This window comes from Helianthus annuus, chromosome 3 (genome assembly GCF_002127325.2).
Source record: "Helianthus annuus cultivar XRQ/B chromosome 3, HanXRQr2.0-SUNRISE, whole genome shotgun sequence".
Taxonomy (NCBI): Eukaryota; Viridiplantae; Streptophyta; class Magnoliopsida; order Asterales; family Asteraceae; genus Helianthus; species Helianthus annuus.
In genome coordinates, this window is record NC_035435.2 from 12,941,227 (window position 1) to 12,964,780 (window position 23,554).

At 39.2% G+C, this 23,554-nt stretch overlaps 2 long non-coding RNA genes across 11 annotated transcripts; both read right to left on the reverse strand.

The window, feature by feature from the left end:
- Positions 1-273: 273 nt before the first annotated feature.
- LOC110934323 lies at positions 274-2,424 on the reverse strand. Of its 2 annotated transcripts, none has more exons than XR_004888267.1 (5): positions 2,243-2,424; positions 1,760-2,134; positions 1,150-1,210; positions 622-1,016; positions 274-529 (listed from the first exon to the last, which is right to left on the reverse strand). It is a non-coding gene; the product is annotated as an uncharacterized LOC110934323 (long non-coding RNA). The 2 variants fall into 2 exon arrangements; XR_002588236.2 differs by having other exon boundaries at positions 1,760-2,147.
- Positions 2,425-4,897: 2,473 nt separating this feature from the next.
- On the reverse strand, positions 4,898-9,343 carry LOC110935625. 9 transcript variants are annotated; one of them, XR_002589264.2, is made up of 7 exons: positions 9,063-9,342; positions 8,475-8,627; positions 8,250-8,372; positions 7,239-7,362; positions 7,032-7,138; positions 6,709-6,813; positions 4,898-5,307 (listed from the first exon to the last, which is right to left on the reverse strand). It is a non-coding gene; the product is annotated as an uncharacterized LOC110935625 (long non-coding RNA). The 9 variants fall into 9 exon arrangements; XR_002589262.2 differs by having other exon boundaries at positions 4,898-6,167; XR_002589263.2 differs by having other exon boundaries at positions 6,662-6,813.
- Positions 9,344-23,554: the final 14,211 nt, after the last annotated feature.

A 23,554-nucleotide genomic window follows, 5' to 3' on the forward strand; every position in this document is an offset into this window, starting at 1 on the left:
AACAACCACTATATCCTAGATGTTAAAAGGACATTTAAGATGTATATGGGGTTTTAAAACATGATAACTTCTATAAAAGTTTTGTTTACAAACTCAACACAACTGATTTTTTGTATAACAATAGTTTAGTTTACAACTCTAAAGTTAGTGTAGCCAACACCGTAACAAATTTTAGAAACTTTTATCCACTTGCGAAGATGATAGAGTAAGCAAACTAACAAAACACTATTCCTTTGCTCGTCTTTTAAATATAAGTACCAGTAGATTATATTAACAAAATGAAGTACAATGAGATTCTAATTTCAGCTCTAAATATATTCACGTGTCTTAAATCTAAAAAAATTACCTGATGACATGTATATAAATCTGAATTCAGATTTGGTAGGTGGAAGATATACTTACAGCGGTTTGTTCGGTTTTTTGTTGTAGTTAAAATGCAACGACTGGTCATTTTCCTAGGGATTCTTTCGACTTATCTTTGGCGCAACTAAATTCTACGGCAGATGGCAATCTGTTGCTATCCTGGTCTCTTAAGTTGAGATAAGCATTTATAAGAGCAAAATAAGAATCTATGGCGTAAAAATTCCGGCAACCAAATTTATAACTCGAAAAGCCGTTTACCTAGTGGCGATTGACTTCATAGGGGCAGTAGTTGGCTTTTGATAGACGTGTGTTGCTGTTGTAGATGCCAACTGAACTCTCCCTGCAACGGAGAGATGTGTTAGTTTAAAAGTGCTTGGTTGAACTAAACGTTTATCCTTTTTGGTGTGTTCTCCAAACATCGCACTCCGTAACTTTCGTATACTATGTCATAGCTTCTTTATGGAACGAAGAACGAAGAGGCTATTTCCTTCCATAGGGTTGCATCAATCAATCCAAATCTAGTTTCAAGACATAAACAAAAACAATAGAAGTTACTGTCCATGGAAAATGGTTGCATAGGTGTTCATCTAATTCAGAAATCACTTAACCTCCCTCTACCAGGAGGCAGACGCTCCACGCCCAGCAGCCAGAGCCTGAAAAAAGAAAAGTATCACATGGGACAACATGAGTGGTTAGGTTTGTGGAGCGTGTTAGTTTGACCCACACATTATTATTAATAGGTACTTGGTATCATTATCAGATTATCAATGCATGAGTATAGAGTACCTGGTGGATAACACATTAATATCATGATAAAGTATAAACCATTTGTATTTCTACGAGTTCGCTGCCATAACAAAGAAGCGAATTAAAACATTATTTTAGAAGGTAAACTTGAGCAATAACATGCTAAGAGAAAAGCCTGGTATTGGTTTGAAAAGTAAAGTCTAAATACCTAAAGATTCTATTTTGCAAAACCATGATTTTGTGATATTGCAGCCAAATGAGGCTAAAATCCAATTACTTACATGTCATCATGTAAGAGTGAAAATAAATTAGAGGGTGGTTCTTATGTCAAAATAAAGATAATAGTGTTAGCTTTATATAGCATGTGTAACACCCCGATCCTATTGCTAACAAATTAAAACATAAACGACATTAGAGAGCTTCCATTAACAAACAATTTCACATGCCTACATATATAGAAGTGTGTTTACAACAACACAGATTCAAATGGATAGGTAAACCGAAACGGAAAACTCAATCACACTTGAAGATAGGAAATTAATCTCAACCAACAACAGTTTAATTACGATCTAACAATATATCAAAATCACCTGCTCACTGCATGTTACCAAAACATAAATCATTCTAAAAATTTTTGTCGTAAAGTTACCTTGTTCGCCTCAAACTTCTCCTCAGCATCGCCGTCGTTATCGATTGTATCACCGCCAACACGTCGCGTCCGATTGACCAAACCGGCTTCACCAATAGGGCTCATGGCGGAGCCCTAGGTAAGCACCGCCGCAACCCCATCAGCTTTCCCTTTTTCTCTTTCTTCCCCGGGAACCCTAGAATCCACAGCGGTTACGGTCGCCGTCAACTACCATGGTTTTTTACTGCGTCAAAACCACCAGACCATCACCATCGGTTTAACCTTAGGGTGGCCGGCCGGAGACCATGGCCGGATACTCCATCACCGCTCTCTCAAATCTGTGTCTCTTCACCTGGTTCTCCTTGCCGGCAATACTCCCTAGAACCCTAGCCGTACCTTCACCAGAACACTTGTGTTCACGGAATCAGCATATATGATCCTTTCAAGACCCGTTTTGAACCGATCTAACAAAGAATAAAACATGCAGATGGGTTTAGATCTTACCGGAATCTGGTGTAACTTGGTCGGAATGATAACTGTCGTCATGATCTTTTACACAGCCTCTCCCTCTCTTAAACCCTAAGTCGTCACTCCGTCAATTGGTTCGTTAGACGGTGGTGATCCTTCTGTCACCTCCATTCTCTCTCCCTTTTTTCCTTACTCTCTCTTCTTCTGAGGTTTAAAAATGAGGTGAAAAAGAAAGATATGTGTCTTAAATGGATGACCTCCCAAATAGATCAATCAGAACAAACCACAATTTAAATCACTATTCATTTCCATTGTATTATTAATAGAAATAGAAATAGAAATCACTGTTCATTTCCATTGTATTATTAATATTAAATTGTATTATTAATATTAATTAATAATTAATTAATAGATATTAATAGATATTAATAATAATATTAATTAATAAGAATTATCATCTCCATCACAATATCACAAGCCAATCATACATCCTGTGTGATTTTTGACACTCCATGCACTACACACCACTGTCTTCACGCATTACACACCCATTCGCACCCACCTCCATTCCCTTCAACACCTTTATGACACGAACATCTACCCCGCCACCCCCCCTATTCAACCAGTTCACTTATCTACCACCCTTACGTCGCCACCTCCCGTCGTTCCTGACACCACTGACGAAACACCTCGACACGATCATCGTCATCACCAATGCCATAACCGTCTGACTCCACCAGTACTACTCGTTCACACCATCGCAGCCCACCATGCGACCTCGCCGTCACCGAACGCCATATATCTCACCCGACATCACCAACATACTTCACCCTCACCCCCACAGTACTTCGGGCGGGGCGGACCTATTAAGATAGTACGGGTTCCCAGGAACCCATTCGGTTTTTAATTTTTAGTGTAAATATATATAAAAAACTGAAAAGGAACCCATAAGTAAAATATAATGGGAACCCATAAACAAAAAAGCCTTGGTTCTCCACTGGTTATATCTGCGTTATTCTCCCCAAGACACCCGGGATTGAATCCCGTATGAGGCACAATTATTATTTTTTGTTCCGTCAGCTACTGTTATATTGGGCATGTGCTTGTTTGTTTACAGGAAAAGAAAGCAGAAGAAGAATGGTAATGTTTCTGCTATATCCGAAAATCTTAATCTTTCCAAAACGTGGATTACCTACAACGTTAGATCTTTTTATCTATAGGAGTAAACAGTGTTGTGTTGTTAGACCGGAGGGAATGGGGCTCGTCCTCCGGCCCGTCCCCATGTCGTCGCCCCATCTTCCCACCCCCATGCTCGTCGCCGCCCCTACTCCCGTGAACTTCGTCCTCCCCCAGCTGATGATGACGGGCCTCCTTCCTCTCTCCTCACACACACACATCTATATATATATATATATATATATATATATATATATATATATATATATATATATATATATATATATATATATATATATATATATATATATATATATATATATATATATATATATATATATATATATATATACATACTAGTCGTTTACCCGCGCGATGCGGCGGGAAACATATCACTTAGGTTGGTGAGTTTAGGGCTATGTACGGGGCGGTTCGGTTTTGAGCCATAATCAAAACCAAATTCGTGATGCAACGGTAATTCTAAGGGTGTGCATGAGAAGGTTTAGTTTAGTTGGGTCATAACTAAAATTTAAATTTTCGGTTAAGGTACTTCAAAACCGGCGGGGTTACAATTCATGACGTGGTACTCGTTTTCTGTTTTAGACACAAATAAGCTTTATATATATTTTAGAATTGAAATTACAAACACTTACAACCTAAAAAGCATATTGTACAACAACTTGCTGCACAAAAAAATGAAATATACATAAGAAGCGCCTCAGGGTCAATTTTTAGCCAAAAATCACGCCTCAGCTACGCTTCTTGTAAATAGTGCGTCTTATGTAGGCTGAGGTGATGAGGGTTGCGCCTTAAGGCGCCTCAACGTGCCTCAGGCACGCTTTTTTATGCCTTGGTCCCCCTTCATCTTCTTCAATGATTAGTGGCTTTGGCCATCAAAAGTCGGCTAGGTTGCCGCTGGTCGAATTTCAATCTCAAAGATATGGATAGCTGCTGTCAAATAGAAAGAAAATCCAAGGCGCTGATCACTTTTTTTGGATCGATTTTGGTTTGAGGAGAATGAAAGTGTCCAAAAGAACGATCGATAACAACATAGCAGGATCCCGACTGAATGTTGATATATACGTTTTACGCTCCAGGAAACAAGAGTTAATGATGATCCACCGCCCACATAATCCACCCAAATATGTCTTTTGTTTAAATATTTGAATCATGTGTGTCCGATTGGGAGTTAGATCATGTATTTCGTGTACTGGATCTAGCGACCAAGTTGTTCGCTTGCTGTGTTCAAATTTTGGTTCAGTTTCTCCTATCCAAAAATGTATTCGTTCTCTAATCTCCCTATGGTTGTGTTTTGTATTATTGTATTCGCATCAGGACTTCTAGTGTGCATTCTGATTGGATCGGAAATGGTTCGTACCAAAGTCTTCATATATATTAAAAGTTTTTAAAAAACCATGTACGAAACACACCAGTTTTTCCATGTCCCTATGTTCTATAAACTATATCTTCATCAGAATAATCGACGAATATATACAGATTAAGGAATAATGCTTATCATGCTAATAAGTAAAGCGTTTTATAACTTTGTGTTATAGATTTACCTTACAAGAATGGCACAGACAGAAAACTAAAGACGTTGAACACAATACAAAATCTTTTACAGCCATATGTTTTGGAAGAACACCCACAACAATAGCAGACCGTCAGTTCTAGACGTTCAAACACTGAACTAAAGTTCATCTCTGAGCCCATAACCACCTGGATATCCAGCTTCCTTACCTTGACCATGACCGTGGCTATGGTCATGACCACCGAAACCATGGTGGTGAACATTGGCTGTTGCTTCATCAAGCAATTCAAGAATATGGTCCGGTACAGGCTCTTTTTTCTTGGAGTCTTTGATGGGTTTTGGTAAGCTGGACACAAACTCGCGTATACTCTGCCAGCTCATCAGCTGTCTCATCCTGCACAAACCAAAGATGTAATAGTTAAGTGATATCCTAGAACAGATTAAATCAAATTTTCTTATAAAGACTGTTGGTTCAGGCCCCTTTGATTACACACAACACACACGTATGTATATGAAAGTTAAGTTGCAAAAGAAATGCTTCTTCTGCATTCAATAATAAAAAAAAGCTACATCACAAATAAAACAATGCCACTATTTATAATAAACTAATAACCATCACATGCAAAAAAAACTCAGTCCATGTCTCCATGAAATCAGCAACAACTTGCAACGTTCACGTCCACTCATCTGACCCGTTTAAGCTGGTTCCATAACCAGGCCCGTTTTTCAACGTCCAGTAACGTTTTCAATTTTGTAGCTTCACGCACTTGCGACCCCTGGATCACCACATTCATATCATTTACACCATCCGTTTCCGTTAAACATATAAAACCATCGGATCGTCGTCTTTTATTCACCATGAGATCTTCTTGACAGCAATTTGCTCCGCTACAAGAATGCCGTCTTCCATCTGACCAACCAAGATTCAGTTTATAGTTAATCGGTTCCGAGACATTCGTTTCTTCATCAAGAACCAGCCACTTTTTCATTTTCTTAATCAAACTTAACATTTTCTGGGTACTGACATGTTCGGAACTTCCCTCACTTGATACAGAACCATTGAGCCATTCAACAGAGGCTGGACTTGATGTTACTTCGGAACTTACGAACGTTGAATTTTACAACTCATTTTTAAGACAAGTGTTGACCCATCTAAGATAGACAAGCTCCTCAACCCCATTTAATCGACTTACTTGTAGATCTTCAACTTGTTTACATAAATCTTCGTTTGTTTGTCGTAATAAAAGCAACAACCTATGACCATCAACTTACACATATATCAGTTTCAATGTCTTACATTTTTCAGGTCAAATGGTTTAACTAAAAAGAAAATGGATCAAAAGGGCCGAACAAATTAAAACCCATACAAACTGAACTCAAATTTTTAAAGACCTATTGAGTCATACTTTGCATATTTATAACTTTATAAAATGAAAAAAATTAATAAAAAAAAGAGTGTAAGTTGGCCCAACCCATTTGGGTCCATTTTGACCCATTACAGATCAGGATGGGTTGACATGAAATACTTTGTCCAGGACCTCTATTGTTATATAAATAAGAGTCAGAATGATTAAAACACACATATAGCATCTCAATAATACCCTAACCTCTGTAAAAACGATTTACAAGATTCGCATACTAATAAAAATACACTTGAGACCTGTTTGGAAAATGTAACCAGAATCGATGGATCCAAAAGTAAATGGTTCAAACTATACTTTAAAAAATATGAGATGAGAAGTTATTACCTCTTTCACATAAAAAACCAACATGTTAAAAAAAAATCTGCCAACACCTGAATTGGGACCCCTTCCGGTTTCTCTAATGCCATAAACGTTTGACACGTGTAACCTCAATGGCTTGGTTGCCACTTTAGCAAATTCTCCAGCTTCACAAGCATCTACAACAATGACATAAACAGGCATCCGTGATCAAAGTGAGAAAACAAAAAGAAAGTAATTTTAATATATAATTTACTTGAAAAACATATAGCCATCCGTGATCAAGGTGAGAAAACAAAAAGAAAGTAATTTTAATATATAATTTACTTGAAAAAATATAGCCATCCGTGAGCAAGGTGAGAAAACAAAAAGAAAGTAATTTTAATATATAACTTACTTGAAAAACATCTTTCTCTAATTAAGCTTACATGCTTGTCAAATATATGCTTCAGAGTATTTACCGCAGATTCTGTTTCAATCGAATCTCTTTCTTAGAGGCAGTTCCTACAAAAAAAAAAATAAACAAAACATAACGCTAAATTAACATTGAACCATCATGAAACAAAATAATATTATAAATTCATAGGAACTTGAAAGTTTGAACCTGCAGTAGGAAGCGCAAGTGCTCTGGTAACCCATTTGTTAGTGGTGTTTGTGGAATCGCTGAATGATGCTAGAGCTGGTAATGTTCCTAACAAGGAAACTGCAGCAACAACAACTGTTCTTTCCTAAACAATTGTAAACAAAGTAAATTTTACACTTCTAGAACAAATCCTGCTTAGGTTGAGCTTGAGTAGACTGGTGTAGAACAAATCCTGTTCGGATCAACAATGGTAAGGATTGCTTTTTCGTTGAAAAAAAAAATCTCCATGAAAACTGGGATAACTCAAGTAACTTGATGTGTAAAAAATGTAGAATCCAAAACAAAACGGAGTAGAAGCAAAGGTTTAAAAGTACGGAATCTTGCCTCGAGGCGTTTTCCCTTCGCCTCACAAGACGTATGCCTCGACGCGAAATTAAAAAAAAATCTAAAAATTATATTCTATAAAAAATAAAATACTAAATTTCAGCATCAGATTCATTTAAACATCAAAAACACAAATAAAATACTAACCCATATCGAGTTTGATCTGAGCACGCTCAGACTTGAACTCGCTACAACCCAAAGGTCGGGAACCCATTCCGAGCCAAAGCAAATGACCACTTTCTAAAACATTCCATTTGACCCGTACCCAGTTTGGTTGGAACCGTAACGACCTAAACCCGCTACGACCCATTTCGCCAGCCGTCTATAATTTATGTTTTAGTCATTTTGGTCGAAACCCTAAGACCATTTTCTAGAACGCTTTGTTTTGACCCGTTCTAGTTTGGTTGAAATATCACCCGAACCCATTATGTTGTTACCTGCCGACCCGGTGTACAATATACTAATAATATATGGAAAACAAACAAGAAAGAAGCTACCCCACTTCAAAATTGACTTTAAACATCAAACAGACCCCTTTAAACATCAAACAGACCCCTTTATTAACCGAAGTGCTTAATTTGAAGGAGCGAAACATGGTCATTCTACAATACTCAAAAGAACATAGTCAGTTGAGGTTAGAGAGTTTACCTTTAGTGATGGACCCAACGGATTTTCTTGATTTGGACTTTTGATGAAACCCTAGAAGACGCCATAGTAGTTGTGAAACGATCGACTCGGATTCCAGCCAGAACTAAACTCAAACGCGGATCCCTGCAATACCAAAGACAAGAATTAGTCGCAATTAGTAAAAACGAAAAATACATAAAGGATTCAAGTAAACGTTCAACTTCAACCCCACCAAATCAAGCACACCTGTAACCCCAAGCAATGCTGGAATTCCATCTTTACCATCTCGAGTGCATCTCTATCGTGAAGAACATCAGACCGAGATCACTAATCGAAACCCTAGCCGTCGCCTCCGCTTTCTGGCTTTGTTGAACCAGCACAAACATGCCACCATTAAACCTGCTAAAAGAACAGTACACTAATCACAATTAGCAATAATAAATCAACACTTGAGTTGCACATAATGCTGTTTATGCGATAAGCGCTTACAAGTTGGTGTAATTAAACAAATAACACATTAGGTCAATCAACCCATCGTGTAAAACCCTAATGAAATTGTTAATATGTCACAGCAACGCACGAATTGTTAATCTTATCGATTGAGGATCCCAATACCTGTCTAATATGTCACAGCAAAAAAAAAAAAACCCTAAAAATCAAAGAAGGAAATAATTCAAAATTCTCGTTAAGCTGGTGAACCACATCGTGTAAAACCCTAATGAAATTACATGTTAACTCAACAGGACTTCTCCTTCAAGTTAGATGAACAACAAAAGGGTAGAAAGCTGAGAACGAAAACAACCAGTCCATTTAGACATTTTAGGGTTTGATTACCTTTGTGTTTGCTAATCGTTGATGTGGAAGAAAGCCGAAAGAAACCACAACAGAGATGACCGGACAAAACCTTCAGTTAGGGTTTCTTCAAATCCGTGTTCAACCCTGTGTGTTTTCGATTTCATTGATGTTTGTTCTTCATCACAGGTTGTTCATCATCTGATTTCATCTCAAACCATCAGCACTCCAGACATCTTTCATCACGGATCTGGGAGAAAGAGAGAGAAAGAGTCTGATAAAGTTTGTGAGATGTGAGTTGTGAGAGAGAAGGAGAGAGAAAGAGTCTGATAAAGTTTGTGAGATGTGAGTTGTGAGAGAGAAGGGAGTAGAAAGGGCGATCCATGTGAAGTGAATATCAGCCGTCCAGATTGTGATCCGTGTGAAAAATTGAAAGAAATGGATGGTTGATGATGAATCAGTTGAAGGGTAAAAAATTTGTGTTTTCTTGTGCTTTAAATCTTGTACATTATGCATTGAGTGTTTTTTCAACACCTTGTTCAATTACCATCTTGTCCTTCACATATGTTTATTAAAGTAGTATAGATATATAAAGGGGTTCATCCCCCACCCCCTAGGTCCATCATCTCCAAGCCCCTCCTATGTGGCGCTGACGTGGCGACCCATCCTCATGGGGATGAGCCTCCCCATACCCACCGGTCTTATGGTTCGAGAAAACAACTTTGGCAGTGACAAAAAGAAGGAAGATTGGGAATTGCCATTGTTTGACTTCAACACAATAGCAAATGCAACAAACATTTTTTCAGATGATTGTAAGCTTGGTGAAGGTGGTTTTGGGCCTGTCTACAAGGTAATATTACTTATAAGATGGGCAACCACTTCCTAATCTTGTTTTATTTACGAAGATCTATTATTTTTGAAAATGGAAACTACAATCTTACAATAAATGGTATGAGTTTTTGATGTCCAGTTGACTTTAACCAGTTTGACTTGTTCAACCAATTTGACCAGTTCCCCTTATTTTGTATTTTGGCCCGTTTGATAGGTTCAAATGGTCACACATTTAGATGGGTCACTACAGATTTTTCAAGATTAGACATACATCTCTCAGATCTGAAATTGATTAAGTGATGTCAAATGTTACTTGACCATTTAACTGTAACTTATTTATTGTAAACTTCAGTACCGAAATCTTGTGAAAGACTATCGTATTTTATATTATATTATGTGTTTTTAAATTTCTAATGACGATTTTCTTTTCATTATTGTATCGTACTTTTATTATGCGATGAACCTTACCCGATCCGAATTGTCGAACCGACCGGAAATTTTTTATGTTCAGTCATATGAAATTTGAGTATCTAAAAAAGTGAACCCAGTGAAAAAAAATCCTGGATCCGCCACTGACTTCGGCCAGTGGCGCAGCTATGAAGGGGCTGTGGGCGCCCGACCCCCCGGACTTTTCTCACAGTAGTGTTATATATGTACGTTTCGTATAGAATTTTTTATAGGTATATACGTTTTCGACCTCCGGTTTTATAAAAAATAATTATTTTAGGTATATACTTTTAGGTCCGATGACTTTCGACCCCCTTTGGAAATTTTCAAGCTTCGCCACCACTTCAGCATTACCGGTCCCTCGCCATCGCCACACCGTACTTCATCAAGAAACACCATAACCAAGAACCTAAAACTACCCTCCCAACGCCATCATTGTAACCTTCACCATAACCGCAGTCAAATCGTTCTACATCCACCGTCACTTCCATCCGAACCGAATGCCTTCACCATCGTTCACCTCTACACAAACATCATCATCTTCGTCGTAGATAACAGCCTCCACTACCATCTTCACAACCACCAACCACCTTAGTCATCATCAACATAACCACACACGACAACCGCATCGAGCGCTATCATCCACTCCATACGCCATTATAACTATTTTGGCGGAATCTCCATAGCTACATCATTGTTATCATCGTGAAAACACCATCATCAACAGCAAATGTCACAACCCTCATCCTCATAATCGAGACCCTAGAAAAACCCATATGAAACCAAAAACCAAAAACTAGAAACATGTATGAATGAATTGAATGCCACCTCCTTGCTCCCTTCGTACTCTTTTTTTTTTTTTGAACGGCAAATTTGGATCACTGACGGACCACTGGAGTATCATCGTGTCACCAGCAGAACCACCCGATCATATCCATCTCCACTAGACAATAATGCATATACACCAATTTAGGAGGAAACCCAATAAATCTGGGAAAACCTCCTTTATGGAATCGAACCCATGACCTAATGCTCCTTTCGTACTCTACTCTCTCTTTCTTTCTGTTCTTTATGGCTGAAACTACCCTACCCAATAATGACCTGTTTATCTCTTTAGTCGTTTAAAAACCCATATTTACACTACAAGTCCCTTTACATTCACATAAGGTTAACTTGTTCCCAAAGTGATTATAACCATCTTTGTAAAATGACAAATGAGCCCCTTTACTTCATTTAAACCAATGTGCGAGTGCCAAACTTGTTTATCGTCTTATTGAAATAAAGTCTTACGCGCAAAATCCGTCAATGGATTCATTCGAAAAAATCCGAGTAGTCGGTTTCATCTGAATGAATTTCTAGCGAATTTTTGGGATGTTAGAAGTCTATCCCCTTTAAAAGAGGATTTGTCCTCGAATACGCTCGCTAAAGACCATTCCTATTCACCTCCTCAAATCCACACGTCCAAAGTTCTGCGTGACACCCTACCACCATCCAACATCGTGATCATCCCCTCTATCTTTAATTATAAATCACCATACGCAATAATCAAAGGTGCCTCCTCCATTGCCTGCTTCCAACTTCGCAGCTTGTATGATTCGCTTATACAACATTTCATGTAACAATATACTCGCTTGGCCTTCCTGGCTCGCGATTCGTATCTCCCCTCGTTGATACATGACCTTTCGGTTAATCTCACCCGAAAGTAGGGCATACCATATCTACAATCGGCCATACAATCATCGAAGTCCGATGATTGTCTAAGACTCGTGCATCATCTACGAACTAACTACTTCAAGCATCAATCGTCTCGTCTCCATCATGCAGCCTTAACTCTTCATATGTTAGAACTATATTTAAACTTAATTATGCTTATGTATAAGTATTGGATGATACATATTTGATTAGTATGATAACTTATGTAATTCGGTGTGATAAGCGGGTAATTCAAATAACTGCCGGAGCAGTTATTCCCACCAAATGGAACCGCCAAAAGGAACATATATATATACTTGTTTACTGGCTTCATATTCCGGTATCAAGACAATCCTTCAAACAGAATTGTCCTCTCAATCCTTTCACATTCTGCATATTATTGTTTATTCGATATATTTCTGCACACTTCCATATCAGAAATCATGTCCATTGATTCGAACAAACCTAAACCTTCCGCTGCAAATGATCATGTTTCCCAACATCATATTCTAAAAAATATGCGTCAACTAGGTCTTCTATATGAATCCATTCCCATTCACATCATTGTACGACTTCGTCTCTTGGATATGCATCACTTAGTACTATCATACTTCCACCATGGTTTCATTGCTAACTGCATGTGCAAGGAAAAGATACGCTCCACCACGCCGACATTTGTAACTCAATTTATGACCACACATCCTATTGTGCAACAACATCACATATATGTACATCGGTAAGAAAACAACTAAGCGTCACTACACCTTACATCTTGTTTCAAAGCAATCGATCATTAAGGCACTTATCACAAAAAGAAAGGCACTTTCTCGCATTCCATTTCTATCAACTTACCACTAGGGCATCAACAATAATGCATTCTAAAATAATCAGTACACGTGACTTAAACAAGACCATTCACAAAAGTATACCATACCCCTATAACACACAATAACAACGAAATGCATAACACATGCTGAGGGGTAACCGTAGCTACCGACCTCGTACATGTCCATTCTAGCGTTAAACTTGGGGAGACACGTATACCTCACATGTGGCCATTGCCACTCGTCATCATAGTATCCCTATAAGGGTTCACATGGTCGTACCCCCGTGAACTAGAAACGTTAGTCCACTAAAGACAACAGAAACGCAAAAAACCTCTCTATTGTAAGGACTCGCCACATAACTACACACAACTCGGGGGCTCAGAAAAGAAACTAACGAGCCATAGCCACTAATAACAAATAATATTTCCAACTCATTAATTAAAAAAACAGATTCCCAAACTAAGTTCCATCAAAAGTCACATGCCATCGTCCAACATCGAAACCACTAACATCACCAATCAAAATAAATAAACACACTCACGCGTGATAAATAACCAATTGTTTCCAGTATAAGTGGTCATTAAAAGAAATCTTCCATAATCATCGTCAAGGGACGCATCATCCATCGGACCTTCCTCAGGGTCTTCCTCTGTGACAAATGGCAAATAACCGGAAATTCCGTACAATCTAAACACTATTTTTATCATAACATTCAATGTTTGTGAACGCATTGGTTTGGAGGCAAAACGCCAAGGTTTGGTTATGCGACTCGTGGTAATTACATCATTGTTCGACCTAACTAGCAAACAATAAGATCATTCAGGATTTGTTTATCATGTGCATGACTTCTTAATAATTAATCCATCAAAACGATTAAGGTAATGGCTGTTGAATTCTTTAAAGACATAGGTATTATGTTGTCCGGTGTTCAAAGATATGGGTATTATGTCTTTCATCCGTTTGTATGTCGGGTATTCAAAGATACAAGCATTATTTCTTTCATGGCTAAGTATTCTAGGTTATTAAAGATATGTGTATTATGTCTTTTATGGGTAAGTATGTCCGATCATTAAAAGATATGCGTATTGTCTTTATGGTTAAATATATCGGATTTTCAAAGATATATGTATTATTTCTTTCATGGTAAGTAAACCAAGTTTTCAAGGATATATTTTTTATGTCTTTTTATTCACAAGTATGATCGGTTTGTTGGAATTATGTATCCAATTATCGATTATTTAACGTTACTATTAGGCCACCCGGGGTGGCAACACTTTTGTGCGTGATGAATAAATACCACGCGTGGAACTTGGCCAAATACTACCGCCACCCCCTTGTCATCATGCATGGAACTAAATTCCCGTTATATTTTTGACGCATTATCTTTTGATTGATGAGAGGGAAATTGTTTGTTGGGGAAAATTGTTGGGTGTGGTGGTGAGTGATGACCATTTCCACTAAAAAATGTTGTGAGTGATGGAATAATAGTTGATGACATGGCGGAACTTGATTGGATGTTGTGAGTGATGGAATTTGTACAAGTGATGACCACCCCCACCCCTCTAACGGTACGATCCAAATATTATTCACGCTTCCCCACCTAATTAATAGTAAAGTGTTATTATTATTTTAATATGAAATTGGATTTTACAAAACTAAAGCTGTTGGTGCACTTGTGTCTGTACTTTGTCTGTATTCGGTCTGTATGTAAACGATGTCCTAAGTTAGTCTGTAAGTTGACCAAGTCAACTATCCTCCTAGTTTGACTTGGCCAATAAGCCGAAATATGTTAGTCTGTCTCGAAGGATAGGCTCGAAGGATAGACTCGAAGGATACTGTTGATCCTTCGAGATGGTCGATAGATATGGTTCGACTGTTAGACCTCGAAGGATCATCCTTCGAGGTCCCTGCTCTTCCTTCGAATGACTTGTCCTCGATAGATGATCCTTCGGACCATCTATCGGATCCTTCGGGATAGACAACCTGTGCTGGGTATATATATACCCATGCAGTGTAGTGTGAAAGGTAGATGCACACAGACAGACAGAAAGGAAGTTAGAGAGAGTTCTGTCCGAAACTCACACGCACACACTTTGAGAGTTTGCAAACTGATTGTAAACATTGTGCTTGTAACCGGAACCTTCATACGTATTAATACAGTGGTGTTAATCGGTGAAATCTTGTGTGTTTGTTTCTCTACTTGCTTCATCTCGGTTTGCCTACTAGCTTGGATTCCGCACTTGCTAGTAGGTTTGTATAACAAGGTTTAGGTTCGTAATCCTCCGCGAAAAGGGACCTACAAGTGGTATCAGAGCCTTGCTCTTTACCTTGTTTAAAACCGAGTTGTTCGAGTTCTTGGTGTGTTTGGACACTAGGTTTAGCACCCGTTTTGGTGGTTTTTCTTGCTTTTCTAAACTGAAAAACGGTTTCTAAACCTTCGGGAGTGTTCAAGGTTGGTTTGGGTAACTTGAAAACTTGTTTTTAAGAGACTTTGATTTTTCCGGCCATTTTCCGATCATATATTCCGGTGACTGGTTTGGATAAGATTGTGTCTATTTTGGGTAAACTTTTTGAAAGTCCAAAAAGTTGGTGAAAAGTCAGGTCTGCACATACCTTCTGCCGAAAGTTGTGCACCAACCCATCACCTTTCCCACCTACCCGTCAACCTTGTGTCAGTTGTGTCAGAATCTTCCGAAAGATATCCTTCGATATCGAAAGTTCATCTTTCGATTAGGGACAGCTCGAAAGATTAGCATCTTTCGAGTAGTCTTTCGAAGTCTAAGGATCATCCTTCGTTTCTGGAATCTTTTCGAAAGATAGTAGTCCGAAAGATAAGGATTCATCTCGAAAGATAAGGATCTTTCATTGTGAATCTTTCGAGATCAGTATTCGAAAGATAAGGATCTTTCGAACTGTGAATCTTTCGTGATAGTTGGTCGAAAGATAAGGATCTTTCATTGTGAATCTTTCGAAGACTTTGCTCGAAACTCAACAGAAATCTTTCGATCACTGTTGATCATTCGAACTAGTCTTGATCTTTCGAACAGGTTTTTATCTTTCAATTCTTATCTGTTTTTGCACTTAACAGTTTGTGGTGTGTAGGTTTGGTACTTATTTTTGATCAAAATGAGCTGTACAAGTCCATGGGATTGGAGTTTGGACTCACGAAACAATCAAGAGTTAGTGACTGCTGCAGATTGGGCAAAGAGTATGATTCCACAGCCATCAATAAGTCCAAGTCAATGGGCTTTGGTATCCAATCAAAGTCAAAGTCTTCAGAACCTTCTGATTAGTGAAAGTGAAACTGGCAGCAACAATCGTCCACCTAAGTTGAACCATATGAACGATTTTCCATCATGGAAAAACAGTTTTCACACATATGTTCAAGGGCAAAGCACTGATCTTTGGACGTGTTTCATCAATGCGTTCAATACTAATCTTGAAACGGCTGCGTCAACTTCAGAGGGTTATGCAAATATGCTTGAAAATGACAAGAAGGCTTATGAATTGGAGAAAAAGGCCTTTGCCACACTTACTCAAGCACTCAACAAAGACATCTACCATCAGTTCTCATATTGCAAGACCACGAAAGCATTGTGGGATGCCTTAGTTGCTAGAGGAGAAGGCAATGCAGCTGCTCGAAAATCTCGGCATGATTTGTTGAAGAAAGAGTTTGAATCCTTTCAGTTTTTGGAAAACGAGACTCTGAATGATATGATCACACGTTTCTATCATTTGATTAGTGAGATGTGTGCTTATGGAGTTGTCGCTACTCAACAAGAAATGGTGAGTAGATTTGCTGACGCCTTACCTCCAAAGTGGAGTTCTTTCATTGAACTGTTGAAACATACTGGAACTCTAGATCAAGTAAACATCTATGAGTTCATTCAAAAGCTGGAACATAAAAATGATGAAGAAATTAGGAAAGCGAGGCGTGCTCCAGCTCCTCAGAATACCGAAATGTATCTTCCAGGATTCGATGTTTTGGCAAGATCCACTGCAGCTCAGCAACAGCAACCTAAGCTGCAGACTGCATTTGTGTCCAATACAAGTTCAAGTTCCTTTCCGTTTCCTCAGTCAACAGCTGCTCCACCACAACCTCAATTCGATCCGAGGTCCTATATTCCTGTTCCAACTCAGCCACAACCACAACCTCAACAACAACAACAGCAAGCTCACTATACAAGCAATCCTCAACCTCAACCCCAAAGTCATCACACAATCCGAGTCGACAACTCAAATCTTTCACACCTTAGCATTGAAGTCGCTAAGGAACATATGGAGATTATCAACACCATGGTCAGTGCATACTGTGGTTTGGTAGCAGGTCAGCTTGGAAACATCAACATGACCAATGAAGATTATGATCAGATCGACAAGGTAGAAATGGAGTTGATGGACATTAAATGGGCTTTTGCTAGTGCGGTTAGAAGGGCAAAAGATTTTATGGCACGAACTGGAAGAACTTCGTTGGAAGGAAAGAAAAACACGAAGTATGGGTTTGATATTAATGCCGTCACGTGCTTTAATTGTGGCGAGAAAGGGCACTTTAAACGTGAGTGCACTCGACCAACAAAACACGGCAATCACAACCCTTTCAGAAACCAGACGAATGTGAATGCCCAACAAGAAAACCGTGAACGGAGGATGGTGGCAGTGAATAACAATCAGGGACAGCCTGGAACTACCAATCACAATCGGGCTTTGGCTGTTCAAGCTGATGAAGGATGTGACTGGTCAGTGCAGTTTGGTGAAGGTGATCAGGGAAGTGGAACTGCTTTGTATGCTAAGGTCATCGAGCATGTTCATAAAGAAGAATCTTCTGGAAGCGATGGCAGTTCTGGTTATTCTGGAAGTTCGGATGAAGAAGGCTCTGTTTCTGGGGATAATCACTTAGAGCCTGATGAGGAGGAAGAAGGTGAAGATATTCAGGATCTTCTGAATGAAGCTGATGAGCTTAAATGTCAGAAATCAATTCTGATTAGGAAGGCTGCTGCTACATCAACGGAAATGGAAAAGCTATTTTCTGAAGATGGAGCTTTTTCTTTTCAAACTGCCTTTATGGCAAACGGCTCAGCCTCTACCAGTCAGGTAACTTCTGAACCACCTGCTCCTAGTATTTGTAAATCATGTGCAGAAATGAAGCTTGAATCAGAAAAGCTTCATAGTCATAACCAGAATTTGGTTATTGAACTGTCGAAATGCAAAGAGGCAAACATGGCTTTAACCCGGAATGAAAAAGAATTTAAATCTGTAATAGAAACTTTAAAGAAAAATGTGTCCGAGGTTAACAAAGTAGTTTACCACAAGCAAGTGAGTATAAATGAATATATTAACATTGTGGAAGAAACTAAAAAGCAATTAGCCATTGCCCAGTGCGAACATGATGCGATCAAACAGAAATTGGATAGTTATTCTAACTCCAAATTTGTGCTTGACCACATCATCGATGTTCAACAACTAAAGGGAAATCAGAAAGGAATAGGGTATAACAAATGTCCACCCCCTTTGATGAACAACTATACCAAGATGCCTGACGAGGAAGAAATGCCTTGGTATGAACCCAGTGTGCCTCTTGATGTTGAGGAGTTTACTACTGGCCTTGGGTTCAAACCGGACAATTCTTCAAACACAGCCTCTAAAGAACAGGAAACTTCACCATCCATGAAGCAAAGTCCTCCAATTATCGAGGACTATGAGACATCGGATGATGAATCAGATGTGGCTGTAAGTGATCAGGATAAATCACTTAGCAAGATGAAAGGAGTAGATATTCCACGAGAGAATCACATCCTTTGTGATCCTGATACTCCTGAGGTTCCATCTGTTAAGAAGGAAGTGATTGATCCTGTCAAGGTTGATAAGACAGGTGTGTCTACTGTTAAAAGCAGTAATGTGTTGTACACTTTGGTTGGAGATAATAAAATCTACTCAGATCATGTTTTTCCAATTAAAAATGTAAATAAATCTTTGATTGACAAAGTCTTTGAAGACAATACAAACAAATTTTTGGGAAAAACACTTCCAGGAATTGTGGTAACACAATGTGATCAAATTCCTAAGGCTGAGATTAGGAAACAGTTTGGTAATCAAAAATCTCCAACCACTCAACAACCGACTGCTTCTAAGGGTAAACAACACCAACGAGCTCCAAAACCAAAGGCTAAGGTTGAATCAAAAGGAGCTCGTTACGTGAAGAAAGGAAAAGATGTTAAATTTGTAGCATCAAGAGGTACAGATAAAATTGAGACTTTTGAAAACAAATCAAACACTGATTTTGTACAACAAGTCAAAATTTTGAAACGTAACAGTGATAACAATTACACCCAACACACAAACGGGTGTGATGAAAGAGCAAGTACCTCAGGTTCTACAAGTTCAACATCTGGTAGTCGATCAAGTTCTCCTAAGTCTGTTGAAAGGAGAACTTGTTTCAAATGTGGAGAAATTGGGCACATTATCAGAAACTACCCAAATGCTCCAAAGAAGAAATTGGTTGAAAAAGCTCCAACTGAAACAGTTCACCCTCAACGTCGGTCAGTTTCACCTAAACAAGATAAACGAACTGTAAAAGAACAAGAAACTAAACAACGACGTAAGAACATGAAAACTGTTGAAAAAGCTTTAAAATCTGAAGTTAAAACAGTGCAAAAGGAACCAAGTGTGTCACAACCTGTAAAACCAGAATCTTCAAAAACTGGTAGGCACAGACAAACTTGGTTACCTAAGTCGGGTGACAATTCAGGGGGAGCAGTTGTGCTTGAAAACCATCAAGAGATAGAGCTTACGTATCGTGATGCCAAGGGACGACCCAAGACCACTAAGGCTTGGGTCCCCATTCTCAACTGATGTGTTTAATCGACATGTGCAGGATGTTCTAGGAGGAACTATTAATAGTCATTGGATTGTTGATAGTGGAGCATCCAGGCACATGACTGGCGACTTACGGCTCCTGTACGACGTGAGAAATATTAGAGGAGGGTATGTTGCTTTTGCGGGTGATAAAGGTGGGTACATCACTGGAGAAGGAAGTATCTCCAATGGCATCGTGTGCTTTGATAAGATCAATTATGTGAAGCAAATTGATCACAATCTTCTGAGTGTGTCGCAAATCTGCGATAAAAAGTTCTCAGTGATTTTTGATGACGCTGGCTGCTATGTGCTGAAACCTGGATTCAAAATTCCACAAGAATGGATTCTCTTATCGGCTCCGAGAGTTAATGATCTTTATATTCTCGACATGAGCCAGGCGATTACTACATCTGCACAAGTCACTTGCTTTGTCTCAAAAGCCACAGAAAAGGAGTCTATATCTTGGCACAGAAGAATGGGACACATTCACTTGAGAAAGATGAACCATTTGGTGAAAAATAATCTTGTGAATGGCGTGCCTGTAAGAAGTTTTCATTTACAAGATATCTGTGTCTCGTGCTAAAAGGGGAAGCAAACAAAGAAGTCTCACCCTTTGAAGAAAATCAACACTGTCAGCATGCCTCTCGAACGTCTTCATATGGACCTTTTTGGACCTATGAAGCACAAGACAACGTTTGGTGATGCTTATTGTTTAGTAGTTACTGATGACTACTCTAGATTTTCTTGGGTATCTTTTATGGCACACAAGAGTGAAACTCCTGGCATCCTCAAGGATCTTCTTACAATGTTGGAAAATCTCTATACGTTGAAAGTCAAAAGGATCCGAAGCGACAATGGAACTGAATTCAAGAATCAAGTTATGGATGAGTTTTGTACTTCTAAAGGCATTCTTCATGAGTACAGTTCTCGTTATACTCCACAACAAAATGGTGTCGCTGAGAGGAAGAATCGGACTATTATTGAAACCGCAAGAACAATGTTAGTAGAGTCGGAACTCCCTATTCAATTCTGGGGAGAGGCTGTATCGGCTGCTTGCTACACGTTGAACAGAGTTCTTACGGTAAAGAGACATGGCAAGACTTGTTTCGAACTCCTTCAGAAAAGGAAACCGGATCTTTCTTACCTTGAACCGTTTGGTGCTCCTTGTACTATGATTGAACCGGATGGAAAGTTTGGTGCAAGAGCTATCGAGGGTTTCTTCCTTGGATATGCTACTCCGAATTTTCGTGTTTGGAATCTAGCTACCAAAAAGATTGAGCTTTGGAGTGAAGTTAGGGTTCAAAGGTACACGAGTCCTGTTAGGGCTCCGGGTGATCCGTGGATGTTCGATTATGATGGGCTATTTGACTCCTTTAATCTGCCAACCTTTGATGAAGAATCAGCAGCGGCTCGAATGTTGTTGGAAAGTGACAACGCTGCTGTCTCACCATTGGTTAGACCTATTGTTGTTGACCCTCAAGCTTCTACGTCAGTCAACAATATGGTTCAAAATGAGGTTTATGAAGATGCTGCTGATCATAATGACTCTTCTGAAGATGATGAATATCATGATGCAGCCGAAGGATCTTCAGCTCCAGCTGCTCCTGTTCAAGGTGCTTCTGTAGATACACCTCATACGCAGAATGTAGACACTGCTGAAGGGAATGCATCCACCTCTACCCACATTCCTGGTGTGGAGTTGGTTGTTGATCTTAATCTGAATAATTTGGGTATCAATGCTCGTGTGCCAGATAATCCTGAAATGAGGATTCACGATACCCATCCCCAGCAGAATATCATAGGAGATGTCCATCGCGGTGTGCAGACGCGTAATCAGCTGAGAAACAACCGAAATGCTGGTTTGTATTCAGCTATAAGAGAATCTGGTCAACAAAATGACTGGTCCTTCGCGTGTTACGTGTCACAAGAAGAACCAAAGTCGTGGAAAGAAGCATTGAAAGACAGTGCTTGGGTTGAAGCCATGCAAGAAGAATTACAGCAATTTCACAAGCTTGGTGTTTGGAAGCTTGTTGAAAAGCCTGAGAATTACAAGAAGATTGGCACTCGATGGGTCTTCAAATGCAAGAAAGACGACCGTGGGGTGGTTATTCGAAACAAAGCTCGTTTAGTCGTTCAAGGTTTTCGTCAGATAGAAGGGATCGACTACAACGAAGTCTATGCACCAGTTGCACGTCTGGAAGCTATTCGGATCTTTCTGGCTTATGCCTCATACAAAGGATTCAAGGTTTACCAGATGGACGTCAAAAGTGCATTTCTACATGGTGTGGTTGAAGAAGAGGTATATGTCGAACAGCCTCCAGGTTTTGAAGATCCTGTTCATCCCGACCGGGTTTGGTTGCTCAACAAAGCTCTCTATGGTCTTCATCAAGCGCCACGAGCTTGGTATGCAACCTTATCTACATATCTGCTGGAGAACGGTTTTCGAAGAGGTCTTATCGATTGTACTCTCTTCATCAAAGAACAAGATGGAGATCTTCTTCTGGTTCAGGTATATGTTGATGATATTATTTTTGGTTCTACTAATGATGTTTTGTGCAGGAATTTCGAGCACATCATGCAGGATAAGTTCGAGATGAGTGCTATGGGGGAAATGAATTTCTTTTTGGGCCTACAAGTGCAACAAACGGAGTCTGGGATATTCATCCATCAGACTAAATATGTTGGAGACATCTTGAGCCGGTTCCAGATGTCCGATGCAACGCCCATTGGTACCCCATTGCCAACTAATCACGGAATAACTCCTGACTTGAAGGGTGAACCTGTTAGCCCTTCATACTATCGCGCGATGATCGGATCCCTTATGTACCTCACAGCATCAAGGCCAGATATAATGTACCCAACGTGCCTACTTGCCAGATATCAAGTTAACCCGAAGGCCTCACATCTTGCAGCTGTCAAAAGGATTTTTCGTTATTTGAAGGCTTACCCCGACACCGGTCTGTGGTATCCCAGGGATAATAACTTTGACTTAGTCGCATTCAGTGATTCTGATTTTGGCGGATGTAAAATCGACGGCAAATCCACAACGGCTGGATGTCAGTTTTTAGGAAATCGCCTAGTCACATGGCAGTGCAAGAAGCAGACGTGTGTCGCTACATCAACATGCGAAGCTGAATACATTGCTGCCTCAAGTTGTTGCTCACAAGTTCTTTGGATCCAACAACAATTGCGGGACTACGGTTTTGAATTCCTAACTACTCCTATTTACGTTGATAATTCTGCTGCTTTAGATATCACTAAAAATCCTGTGCAGCATTCAAAGACCAAACACATCGAAATCAAATATCACTTCATACGTGATTGCTTTGAGAAAAGGCTAATCGATGTTGTTAAGGTCCACACCGATGACCAACGTGCCGACTTATTTACCAAAGCTTTTGACAAATCTAGATTTGACTACTTATTATTGGTAAACGGCATTAAGGTCAAGCAAGAGTAAACCAACATCAGAAAATCATTTTTGTAAATATCTTTGTGTTTAAATTTCTCTTAGTTTATTGATTTTAGGGGGAGTAAATTCAAAAATCTGAAAATCCAAAAACATCGAAAAATTTCAAAAACACAAAAACAATAGAAAAACAAAAATGAGTTTCCTGGCGAGCAAAAGAGAAAATGATAGTACATCAGTGGTCTATCCTAACCTCTTTAAACCTTAAATGCAAAACGATAAGCAACTCTATATAAGATGTATCGGTAGGCTCACAATCATTTTAAAGTGTGCAGGGTGATATAAATCTTAATCGACTGAAGACCAGGTGGGAACCATTCATTGGCATATGGTCTTAGTACCGAAATTTCGTTTGATAGATTGTCGAGGTTCTGAGATATTCGGTCTTTATGCTGCTTATCATCTGGGTATCATGG